The sequence below is a fragment of the Macaca mulatta genome, chromosome 5, assembly GCF_049350105.2.
Source record: "Macaca mulatta isolate MMU2019108-1 chromosome 5, T2T-MMU8v2.0, whole genome shotgun sequence".
Taxonomy (NCBI): Eukaryota; Metazoa; Chordata; class Mammalia; order Primates; family Cercopithecidae; genus Macaca; species Macaca mulatta.
Window position 1 is genome coordinate 62099160 of NC_133410.1, and position 13663 is coordinate 62112822.

Genomic DNA, 13663 nt, shown 5'->3' on the forward strand with positions numbered 1-13663 from the left:
AAGTTGCAGTGACTTCCTGTGTTTCTCTGGATTCCGAGGTCATCCCACAGGTGATTCTTAAATATCACCTGGGAACCATCACTTTAAATGGTCTTCACGGGATTAGTGTATTAATACCTCACCTGGAAATTCTAAAGAAACAAAGCTTTTTATGATGATTTTAATTTGAAAACATAACAAGTGAAAGGCCTTTCTAATGTGTCATTTCATTCAAAAGCAATAGACCCTAAAGAAGCAAGAATTTGATCAGCTTTAGAGTTTACCCAATTTCCATTTGGAGATAAATAGCTCAAACAGGAAGGCTTAGAAGGTTGTTTTTACATCTCTGGTCTCCCTTTTCTGCACTTCTCCCCAACACAGAGGTCTCACCCTCCCCCAACCTATAAATGTGATTCCCAACCCTAGCTGCATCTTAGAATTATATGGAGAGTTTTGGAAAAAATACCAGTGCCCAGGCACCCCCTCAGAGATTCAGATTTAAGCAATCTTGAGTGAAACCTGCCCTGCAACCATCTTGCCGATCACTGCTTTAGAAGCTTGGTGCCTTCACCCAAATTAGAAAGGGAAAAGCATTTTAGATTAACTGATTAAAGATGTTGGCTACATAACTAATGAAACTGTAGCAAGTAAAAATTTCTATCACTGTATTATCTCAGTCTGGCACTGCATTTTGAGTATTTTTGTCCTTAATTATAAAATAAACTCTTATCTCTCACTAAACAAATCCCAGTCATGGATAATCAGGTCAAAAAGTTGTCTTTCCCAGAGGCTATTTTATCCTTGCCCATTTCTTCTAGGATCTGAAATATTCTTTTCTCTCCATTAGGCCAAGAAAGCATCTAATTGTTTCTTCCATGACAACCACCACCACAAGGTTACTAGTTTCATAACTAATGCATTCTGGCAAGTTCTAGTTTGCAACTAACAATAGTAGTACCTTATTGCCCATCCACAGATAAGGCGTTTGGGATTCATATATTGCTTCTACTCAAGTAAGAAAGTCTCTAACAATGGATTGACTGTCTATGTCTATTCTCTTCAATATCAAAAGTATAAATCTTTGCATGTGAAAAGCCTCAAAAGAAATGCCTATTTCAGATAAAAACCTTTGCTTCCACCTTGTGGATGACATGTCTAAATGCAGATGACTGTGCAAAAATAGATTCTGAAATCAGATCTTAATTAAATTAATACAAAATCATCTGGGATATGCTTACTTTGTGCTACAGCTGTAGAGCAACATGAAAAGCAGTTAACAAGATACGGCATTTTTAATTTTATTCTCAGAGATTTTAACAATTATGTCAATTTGGCAACTTTGTACACAGAACAAATAATCCATCCAAATTTTTCATTTAGTTCCTAAGAATGTTTAAAAAGATGAGAAAAAAATCTCTTAAAATAGCACTAGTTTTGGAGTACGAGTATCTACTCAATATTAAACTCCTGCTAAATTTAAGGAAAGGAAAACACATGCAAAACAAATAGTAATACTCATTTTTTATACACTTTACTACTTTTCAAGGACTTTCCTACCTATTTGCTCATCTAATCTTCATCAAAATTGCATGAGGCTGATAACCCAAGTCCTATTACATGTAATTTACAGATAGAATAGGTTCAGTGAGATGGACACACTAATAAGGGCACACACTAGCAAACAGCAAAGACTGATTTAACAATAGAGAGCATTTATTGAGAACTTCTCTTAAGTCAAGTACAGCTCTTACTGCTTTGTAACTGAGTCACTTATCTGTTGCTTAGCAACATGCCACCCAGAAAAAAAAACAGCTTGAAACAATAGCAATCATTAACTGTGCTCACAAATCTGGGGATTGAGTGGGCTCAGAGTTTCTCATGCAGTTGCAGCCACGCAGTGGCTGGAGCTTGGGCCAGGCCATCTTGAAAGGTTTACTACTCATGTAGTTTGGCAGTTGGGCTAGAAGAAATCAAACATCTGGGGTCTGGAATAGATGGACTCCCTGAGCATCTCTCTCTAAGTGGTCTCTTCAGGTGGTCCCTCCACATGGCAGCCTCAGGGCAGTCAGATTTTTCACGTGGTGGCTGAAGAGCCCTAGAGTGAGTTACCCACAAGACAATGGCAGAAGTTATCCTTTTTTAGTCGACCCTCAGAAGTCAGGCAACTTCTTTTCTACCATATTAAATTAATCAAAGAAGTCCAAAGACATATTTAAGTTCAACAAGAGGGGAAATAGAATGCGATTTTTGATGAATATTGTATCTAATAATTTGCTGATGTTTTAAAATAATCACATATACATTATCTTCATTAGTCTCCATGAGATAGGTATTGCTATTATCTTTATATTATAGATGAGGAAATTGAGGCACAGCATGGTCAGATAATCTCCCATGGTCAATAGCTAGTAAGTTTCAGTGGTAGAATTTAATTCCAGATCATTTGACCCTGCAACATTACACACACACACACACACACACACATATATATATAAAATTTATTTGTTTTTTGAGATAGCAAGATGAGATAATTCCCTTGACTCCATTTGTCGGCAGGAACTGGAGTGGCTCATTTCACTCAGCCTGCCGCTGGCCACTCCTCGGCAAAGGGAGAGTGCAAACCAGTCGGGGAACCGGAGCTAATGAACGCTCAAAACAGGCCAGTCACTCCTCTCTGGCAGGAGCAGGCTCTGTGCAGGCCCCACAGCAGCATCCAAGTGTGTTACAACCAATGCTCTTTCAGCTCTGCCATCCATGGATGGTCAAGTGCCAACCAACTCAGCAGAGGGCCCAGGTGGCAGCCCCTGCCCTCTCGGCACCCAGGGTCTTGTCTGGCATCCAGAAAGAATCAGGTCATACGAATGGACTGAAGGGTAGTGTAGGTATGAAGGGTAGTGTAGGCGGGAGATTTTATTGGGTAATAGAAGTGGCTGTCAGCGGGATGAAGAATTGGAAGGAGATGGTGAGGGAAGAAGGTGATTTTTCCCTGAAGCCCAGCTAGGAGCCAGGCCCCTCTTCGAAGTTGCACATCTGAAGTTAGCCACGTGTATCTGTAGTTTCCAATGCTCAGTTGCTTCTCTGCTCACCACTCAGCTAGCTGCTTGTATTCTCAGCGCTCAGTCACTTGTGTTGCTCTGCCAGCTGAAATATTTTTATGGCCCAGGATAGGGGTGTGGCAGGCCAGAAGGCAACATTTGAGTGGAAAAACAGGGTCAGCTGTTTTCACTTAGGGCCTTGGTTCCAGGTTTAAGGGTGGGATTTAGCCGGGAGCACAGCCCTTCTGTATCAATAGGGTCTCACTCTGTCGCCCAGGGTGGGGTCCAGTGAACTGATCATGGCTCAGTGCAGCCTCAGTCTTCTGGACTTAACCAATCCTCCCAACTTAGCCTCCTTAGTAGCTGGGATTACAGATACATACCACTTCACCCAGCTAATTTTTTATATTTTGTAGAGGCAGGGTCCCACTATGTTGCCCAGGCTATTCTCAAATTCCTGTCCTCAAGCAATCCTCCCACCTAATCTCCCAAAGTGCTGGGATTACAGGCATCAGCCACCGCAACTAGCCCACTACATATTCTTAAACTCTATGCATACTCTCTTGATGTTGAAATTGGTAGCTGGATATATACTAACAATTCTGAAGGGTGTTTTGGTATCAATCACAATGATCAGGTTAAAAAAAAATTTTAAAGCCTTTATTTCTATTTCCCTTTATCCTAGTTTTACAAGAAAATTATATCTAGCCATGGTATGTTTTGCAGAATATACCTTTTAAATAAACATGTATTGGACATCTAGTCAGCATTTACAAAACACAGTCCCTATCATCAAAGGAACTTCTGCTCTAGTACAGAAGACAGACACACGCACTAATAAAGTTAGGAAGTGAATGGCCCACGTAGAGAGAAGGGTATCACTGAGGATGAGCTGAGAGGAAAACTAGTCAGTGGCAGGTCTACAGTTTGAATATTGGCACAGGCTCTTTAACATGAAATGGTGCTCTCTGCTATTAAGTCAGCTCCAGGGCAGATTACCTTGTAAAGCTTCTTGTTCTGTGCGGGGAGCTGCCATCTGTCATTTCTCCTTCTTCATCTCACCAGCCAACACAGCTTTCCTGAAATTCTATCTGGGAGTTGAAGCTTAGAAGCACAATGAGAACAATACATCATTCATTGATTTCTCATTGAAAAGTCACTGTAAGTTGTTTGGGTTCTATTTTTTTTTTTTTTCTCCTTACTTTAGTGATTGGTGGAGAGTTGAGACATCAAATAATAAGTAAAAAACAAAAAAAAAAAAGCAAGCTGCCACCTCTAAACCACAAGGTTCTGGACAAACAGCGAGGAGGCAAGATATGTCTTCCAAGGCCCACAACAACCAGCTCTGGACTTCCTTTTGTACTTTTTGGAATTCTCTCCCTCAAACGCTCCTCAAGGTTTCCAGTGTTCTGATAATGATGATAATAATTCCTTATTTTTATATTCCAATGTATTTTTAATTTTATTACTGCATTTGATATGCTTATTCGATCCTCAAATTGGACTAATACTCAAAAGTGACTTAATTTAATATTATCTTTCCAAGAAATATTTGTTTTAAAAAAAAAACATATTGGCTGAAAGTGGAAGCCAAGGGACTCAATATGTTACAAGTTTTAGAGACACATGAATAGGAAAATAGATTTTAAATAGTTGACTCTCCAGAAAACAGCATGTGGAAGTGTCCTCTCAGACTCGTTGTGAAGTCAGTCAACTCTGTAAGTAAACTTACCCACTACTTACTTAATAGTCCCAACCTTAAACAAAACCACCTCACTATCTTCCAATGCAGTGCTCTTGAAAATGTAAGACATTGACCCAAATTTATAGAAATATGTTAAAAAATGAGATCACTGACCATGTTCCTAAAAGCCAAATTTTTAGGGCAAAAAAATGAAACCAAAGACCATTTACAGGGGTGAGATTCAAAATACAGTACTTAACAATTGGCATGCATAGGGTCTGAGTAGTCAGAACAGGATGCTGGCCAACAGGACATGGCCAAGAACAACTGGCAACTCGTTGAGACATATGGGAGGCGGTTGCATCTGAATATTTCCTGCCCATTGTGGAATGGAGTACCTGAGGAAGTCGGGAAAAGCCTTGGAGATGAAGGGGCACTGAAAAACAGAATAAGAGGGTCAAAGATAAATTTTATTCATTGGGATGTCAGAATTGCATGCAAACTTCCAGCAACTGAACAGACCTCCTCTCTAAGTAGGTGAGACTGCTTCTCAGCAAAACTCTAGGCACAAGGGGTGGTCAAGAGGCAGTTATTTGTGGAGAATGTAGATTGTGTTTAGACATGCAGGCTGAGGTCTGCACATGCATATGTATGTGATCCCACAGAGCTGGGCAAAGTTGGGGCTGCAAAGGAAGAGAGACAGGCATGGACCGAGAGGTGGTTCTCCTCATTCTGCCAAGTTCTATTTTAGAGCTCAGAGGAATACTATTTAAAGCTAAACATTAATTTTCAGGTTGTTTTAAAGGGATATTTGCCAACTTAGGAGGATAGAACATGTTTTATTTATTTAACAGCTTGTCAGCTAGATTTCAAAGGTTTAAATATTTAGACGTATGCTATGTGGTCCTCCATTTGTACTCTGATGCATAGGCCTGCAGTTTCAGTGTCAGGTATTTATTTTACAGGTACTGAAATGGATCAAGTAAGTGACTTCTCTTACTTCTCTTTCTCCTTCTACACAACAGCAATATACAGCCTTCTCAAGCAGGTTTAACAACAAATTGTACCCAGGTGTATTAGTTTGTTCTCATGCTGCTAATAAAAGGCATTCCTGAGACTCGGTAATTTATAAAGGAAAGAGATGGGCTCACAGTTCCACATGACTCTGGAGGCCTCACAATCATGGCAGAAGGTGAAGGAAGAGCAAAGTCACGTCTTATAAGGTGGCAGGCAAGAGAATTTGTACAGAGACAACTCCTATTTATAAAATCATCAGATCTCATGAGACTTATTCACTACCACGAGAACAGTATGGGGGAAACTTCCCCCATGATTCCATTATCTCCACTTGACCACACCCTTGACACATGAGGATTATTACAATTCAAGGTGAGATTTGGGTGAGGAACAGCCAAACCATATGCCCGGGTGTTTCAGGATGGTGACTTAAAACAAATTACTGGCTCTCTCCTCCAAAGTCAAGTCTAGAAAAACTGTAGCTAGGAGAGGAAACTAGCAATAACTTAAGAAACTAATAATCATAACAACAATAATTATGAGAGCCCTTGAGGTGTCTGAAGACTGAAGCATTCCTTAAAGGCCACCTTGAACTTGAGAACATTGTGAGGGAAGGAGATTGAATTATAGTAGATTCATCCTGGGGCAGAGAAAGCTGAAGAAAACCTTCTACAATCTGCTCTTGCTTTTGAAAAAGTTTAAAACTCTAAAGAAGTCATAAAAGATAGTCGGAGTAAGTGAAAAGACAGTCTATGCTCTTGGAGTAAATGATTTGTTATCACAAAAGTATCAATTCTTTCCAAATTTATCAATAAATTAAATACAATTTCCATTAAAATTCCAGGTTAATTTTTTTAGTCACTCAGCATTCTTATTAAAAATGTTATGTGGAAGCATAAAAGTCTACAATGAAATCTGCCTAAAAAATGAGTAACATGTGGTAATGTGTTTAACCAAATACCAAGATGTAATACAAAGCCATACAAACAACAAGTACTATATAATATACCAGTAAATAAACAGAATAAAATAGAAATCCAGGAATGTATGGGAACTTAAAACATTATAGTGATAGTGTCAGAAAAAATGTGAAAATGTTGTATTCTTTTTTTTTTTTTTTTTTTCTTTTCAGATGGAGTTTCGCTCTTGTTGCCCAGGCTGGAGTGCAATGGCGTGATCTTGGCTCACCGTAACCTCCACCTCCCAGGTTCAAGTGATTCTCCTGCCTCAGCCTCCCAAGTAGCTGGGATTATAGGCATGCACCACCAAGCCTGGCTAATTTTGTATTTTTAGTAGAGATGGAGTTTCACCATGTTGGTCAGGCTCATCTCAAACGCCTGACCTCAGGTGATCCGCCCGCCTCACCCTCCCAAAGTGCTGGGATTACAGGCATGAGCCACCACACCTGGCCATATTTTTTTATAGATAGTATTGAGTTTGTCTACCATGTGGAAAAAAATTAAACTGGAACCCTATCAAACAGCACATGCAAAGGCAGTCTACAAATAAAGACTTAAAAATAAAAGCTAAATCTCTGGAGTTAATAGAAAAAAATATAGGTAAATGTATTCGGAATATGAAGGTAGGAACAGCCTACCTAAGAAAAATTCAAAAAGGACATATCACAAGGCAAAATATTGATGAATTTTATTATCAAGTTTAGGAGTTCTGTTTAACAAAAGACATCATTAATAAAGTTCACAGACATGTGCAGGTAGGGATAATATATTTACAATTCTAAAACTGACAAAACATTAAAGTTGAGAAAATACACCAAAATCTACAAACAAAATGAAAAGATAAAAATGCGTGAGGCACAGGAGATTTTGGGGATGGTAAAACTATTCTGTATGATACTATAATGGTGGACAAATGGCATTATGTATTTGTCAAAACCTATAAAACTGTACAACACAAAAAGTAAACCTTAATCTATACAATTTTAAAAACACTATTTAGGAGGTTGAGGATTCCAGGAAAGAATGAAAGCTGTGGCAAGAAAATCTAACTGTATTGCATATGCAACTTGATTGAAAGACTTGGAAGAAAAGGCATTTATCTACATACCTTTAGAAATTAGTGGAGTCTGTAAGACTAAAGGCAAAAGGAACTGCACATAAGTACTATACTCCAGGCAATAGAGTTCTTTCCCATGGGAATATGTGTTAAATTCTGATATTACTATACATGTATACTGGAATTGAACAATTGAGTAACTGAGTGAAGGGTAGATAGTGGGAGCCAGCTTTCGCACTGTAGGAGTAGGAATTTACAAATGAACAAGGGGAGGAGGCTGGAATAGTCCATGTAGTAATGAATACGAGTTAGGAACATCAGTAAGAACTCATGTTTCATTTAAGATAGATACAGGTGGTTACACATAGAAATATTTACAGATATGTGTACTCACACATATACTTCTTTGCTCTGTCAGCTGAGAGTGCCAAAGACAAAATACCCAAAGCGCAATGAGCATGCCTGGCACCCACACCCAGATCTTTGTTTCTAATATCACATGCCAATAGCAAGAACCAGGGATCTGTGAAGAGTTTAGGACTATAGGAGGAAATATACATAATAAGCCTACACCATCTTGTAGTGTTAGAACCAATGCAAATTGCTCACAAAATACACACAAGCACACACAAATACACACACACAAAACTAGGGCATGTCAAAGGGACACAAAAGCCAACTTAAAGAGCTCCAATGACCAAGACTGGAACAACTTGACCGCAAAATAAAGTAGTATTGGATTATAATCCAACATATAAAATAAATCTCCATAAAGTGGTCCATATTAATAGAAATAAATTATTGTATACATTAATAAATGGAAGAGACAAAACTCTCCTGCAAAAGAATTATAAATGAATTATGTAGATACTCTCACTTAAAGAGAGAGGAACATAACTCCCCACTCCTTAAATGTTGACTTTATATAGTGATTTTCTTCTAAAGAGTAAAGTATAGAAAGAGATGAATACAGAGAAACTTTGCAGTAGAAAAACCTAGAAAACACTAGTTCAGTCAGGTGATCAAAGTTGAAATCAAGAGGCATACGTCATGTAGATAGTATGTACCTTTGGTATGATAATGAAAATGGCGCTTTACTACTGTGGTCTTCCTCCCCAAAATCAATACACTCAGTTGAGTGATAAGTGAAACATTAGAAAAATCTCAATAGAGGGACGTTTTACAAGATACCTGACCAGTACTCCTCAAAACTGTCAAGGTCACCCAAAACAGGGAAAGTCTGAGAAACCATCACATTCAAGAGGAGCTTGAGGAGACATAACAACTAAATGTAATGTGGTGTTCTGTGTGGCCTCCTGGTACAGGAAAAGACTTCAGGTACAGGAAAAGAAAACCTGAATATACTGTGGTTCAGTAACTGTAACAAATGTACCCTACTAACATAAGATGTTAATAATAGGGGAGAATATAGGGAGGGGATGGAGAATATGAGAATTCTCTGAACAATCTGCTCAATTTTTCTGTAAATCTACTACTGTTTTAAAAAGCAATGTCTCCTAATAAAATATTGCAATTCATAGATGAGGAAATCTGCTATGGTCTGAATGTTTGTATCCTCTCAAATTTCATGTAAAGCCAATGTGATATTAGGAGGTGGGGCCTTTGGAAAGCGGTTAGGTCATGAGGGCAGAGCTCACTAATCCCATGAATGGGATTAGTGCCCTTATAAAAGAAGCTCCAAAGATCCGCCTTGTCTCTCCTCCCATATGAGGACACATCATGAAGGAGCAATCTATAAACCAGGAAGTGAGCGCTCACCTGACACTGAATCTGCCAGCACCTCGATCCTGGACTTATTAGCCTCTAGAGCTGTGAGAAATAAATTTATTTTTTCCATAAGGTACCTGATTTATGGTATTTTATTATAACAAAACCTAAACGCTTATTAGCATATAAAGAGATAAACTCACTAATGATCAGAGAAATGCTAATTGAAACAATAATAAGTTACCACTTTACCTCTGTGAGACTGAATAAACCTGGAAATATTGGAAATGTCAAGCGTTGGTGAAGATATGGAGATAAAGGAACCCTTGCTCACTACCGGTTAGAGTGCAACCTGAAGTATGTATGTGTTCTAGAGAGGAATCTAGAGGCCCTTAGTCGATTACATGCCTATATAACTCTCACCCCACAATTCTGCACCTGGATATGTATACAACCTAGGAAAGTCTCACAAGGGTTCACAAGAAAACAAGTAGGAAAATGCTATTGCAGTGTTGTTTGTAGAGACAGAGTCAAACATAAACTGGGTTTCCAGCCCAGAATAATATATACCTACAAAGTGATAGATGCAGACAATTAAATATACACAGGTTAAAAAGAGCAGATGTATATAAAGTAAGCTCAATATTAAAATCATAGTGCTGACAAAAAATACAAGAAATACAATGATTTGTTACACAATACCATGTACATATATTAAAAGTACATATATGCAAAACAAATTAATATTTAGCAAGAACACATACAATGAAATTATACATAGGAACACATAGTATGATTACTTACAGGTAGAGGACAGTGGAGAATGAGGAATGGGAATAAATTAAACAAGAGAAGAGCCTTACATGGACCAAAGATGATAACATACATGAACTGAAGAGTATTATAAATATAATTAAACTAACCTCCTGCACTTGATCCAACAAAAATAAAATATTCTAACTCAGATATAGAAATGGGCTCTGAAACCTCAAAATGCTAAGCTGGGACTTTATGACTTCATTCGATATGAGGAATGTTAGTTCTACACATCCCAAGGCTTATTCCAAGAACTCCCATGGTCTGGGATAACAGTTGAGCAAGGTGAAGAGGATCTTATGTGGCTGCAAGGAATCTCCAGTGTATACCCTCCAGGGTTCCAATGCCCATGATTCCTTGGTGCAGGTCCAACCTGTCACAAGGCATCACTCTCAGAGACTAGTTTTGACTATGGTCAACTGCCCATGGACCAGAAAGCCAAGGACAAGGCCGGGACTGAGCATTGTCTTTATGCTGTTGAAAAGCAGCCTATTTCATGATTTACTCTAGGGATGCCAACCAATTCTAGCCATTTTTGAGGAGGAAAAGGGATAATAGCTCCACCTTCATTAGACTAATTTTGGTCCTGCTATTATACCACAGCCCCCCACATAGGACAGAGCAAAGGCACATTTGACACTTTTGGAGGAAATCTTGCTCTTTCCAACACATTACTCTCTAAGGAACACAATTAGTTCCAAATGGTCAAAATGCAGGTTGGTTCAAGAGGGATGTTATCTGATTCATGGTACCATAGAGCTAAGCCTAGACTTAGAGAGCTTCACAATCTCCAACTAACAAAGAAAGTTGCTACAAAATGATAAAGGGGTCAATTTAGCAAGACGATATAACAATTTTACATATATATGCACAAAACACTGTAATGCCCAGATATATGAATCAAATAATTTTAGAGCTAAAGAGTGAAATAGGCCTCAATACAACAATAGTCAGATCTTCCATACAGAAAGAAGAAACATTGAACTTAACCTGCACTGTATACCAAATGAATCTAATAGATATTTACAGAATATTTCATCCAATGGCTGAAGAATACACCTGCTTTTCCCCAGCTCATAGATCATTCTGAAAGACAAATCATATGTTAGGTCAAGAAACAAGTTTCATTTCCAACTGAGCAAATGGCACACCAGGTGATTATATCCCGCACCTGGCTAGGAGGGTCCCATGCCCATGGCGCCTTGCACATTGCTAGCACAGCAGTCTGAGATCGAAATGCAAGGTGGCAGCTAGGCTGGGGGAAAGGTGGCCACCATTGCTGAGACTTGAGTAGGTAAACAAAACAGCTGGGAAGCTCAAACTGGGTGGAGGCCACCGCAGCTCAAGGAGGCCTGCCTGCATCTGTAGACTCCACCTCTAGGGGCAAGGCATACCTGAATAAAAGGCAGCAGAAACTTCTGCAGACTTAAATGTCCCTGTCTGACAGCTTTGAAGAGAGCAGTGGTTCTCCCAGCATGGAGTTTGAGATCTGAGAACAGACAGACTGCCTCCTTAAGTGGGTCCCTGGATCTCCAAGTATCCTAACTGGGAGGCACCCCCCAGTAGGGGCAGACTGACACCTCATATTGCCAGGTGCCCCTCTGAGATGAAGCTTCCAGAGGAACGAGCAGGCAGTAACAGTTGCTGTTCAGCAATATTTACTATTCTGCAGCCTCCACTGCTGACACCCACACAAACAGGGTCTGGAATGGACGGACCTCCAGCAAACTCCAACAGACCTGGAGCTGAGATTCCTGACTGTTAGAAGGAAAACTAACAAACAGAAAGGACATCCACACCAAAACTCCATCTGTACATCACCATCATCAAAGACCAAAGGTAGATAAAACCACAAAGATGGGGAAAAAACAGCAGAAAAACTGAAAATTCTAAAAACCAGAGCACCTCTCCTGCTCCAAAGGAATGCAGCTCCTCCCAAGCAATGGAACAAAGCTGGATGGAGAATGACTTTGACAAGTTGAGAGAAGAAGGCTTCAGATGATCAAACTTCTCCGAACTAAAGGAGGAAGTTCAAACCCATGGCAAAGATGCTAAAAACCTTGAACACAGATTAGACAAATGGCTAACTAGAATAACCAGTGTAGAGAAGTCCTTACATGACCTAATATAGCTGAAAACCATGGCATGAGAACTACATGATGAATGCACAAGCTTCAGTAGCTGATTCGATCAACTGGAAGAAAGGGTATCAGTGATTGAAGATCAAATGAATGAAATGAAATGAGAAGAGAAGTTTAGAGAAAAAGAGTAAAAAGAAATGAACAAAGCCTCCAAGAAATATGGGACTATGGGAAAAGACCAAATCTACATCTGATTGGTGTACCTGAAAGTGATGGGGAGAATGGAAACAAGTTGGAAAACACTTTGTGGGACATTATCCAGGAGAACTTCCCCATCCTAGCAAGGCAGGTCAACATTCAAATTCAGGTAATACAGAGAATGCCACAAAGATACTCCTCGAGAAGAGCAACTCTAAGACACATAATTGTCAGATTCACCAAAGTTGAAATGAAGGAAAAAATGTTAAGGGCAGCCAGAGAGAAAGGTCGGGTTACCCACCAAGGGAAGCAAATCAGACTAACAGCAGATCTCTCGGCAGAAACTCTACAAGCCAGAAGAGAGTGGGGGCCAATATTCAACATTCTTAAAGAAAACAATTTTCAACCCAGAATTTCATATCCAGCCAAACTAAGCTTCATAAGTGAAGGAGAAATAAAATCCTTTACAGACAAGCAAATGCTGAGAGATTTTTGTCACCACCAAGCCTGCCCTACAAGAGCTCCTGAAGGAAGCACTAAACATGGAAAGAAACAACTGGTACCAGCCACTGCAAAAACATGCCAAATTGTAAAGACCATCAATGCTAGGAAGAAAGTGCATCAACTAACGAGCGAAATAACCAGCTAATATCATAATGACAGGATCAAATTCACACATAACAATATTAACCATAAATGTAAATGGACTAAATGCCCCAATTAATAGACACAAACTGGCAAATTGGACAGAGTCAAGACCCATCAGTGTGTCATATTCAGGATACCATATCATCTACAGAGACACACATAGACTCAAAATAAAGGGATGGAGGAACATCTACCAAGCAAATGGAAAACAAAAAAAGGCAGGGGTTGCAATCTTATCTCTGATAAAACAGACTTTAAACCAACAAAGATCAAGAGACAAGGCCATTAAATAATGGCAAAGGGATCAATTCAACAAGAAGAGTTAACCATCCTAAATATATATGCATCCAATACAGGAGCACCCAGATTCATAAAGCAAGCCCTTAGAGACCTACAAAGAGATTTAGACTCTCACACAATAATAATGGGAGACTTTAACACCCCACTGTCAACATTAGACA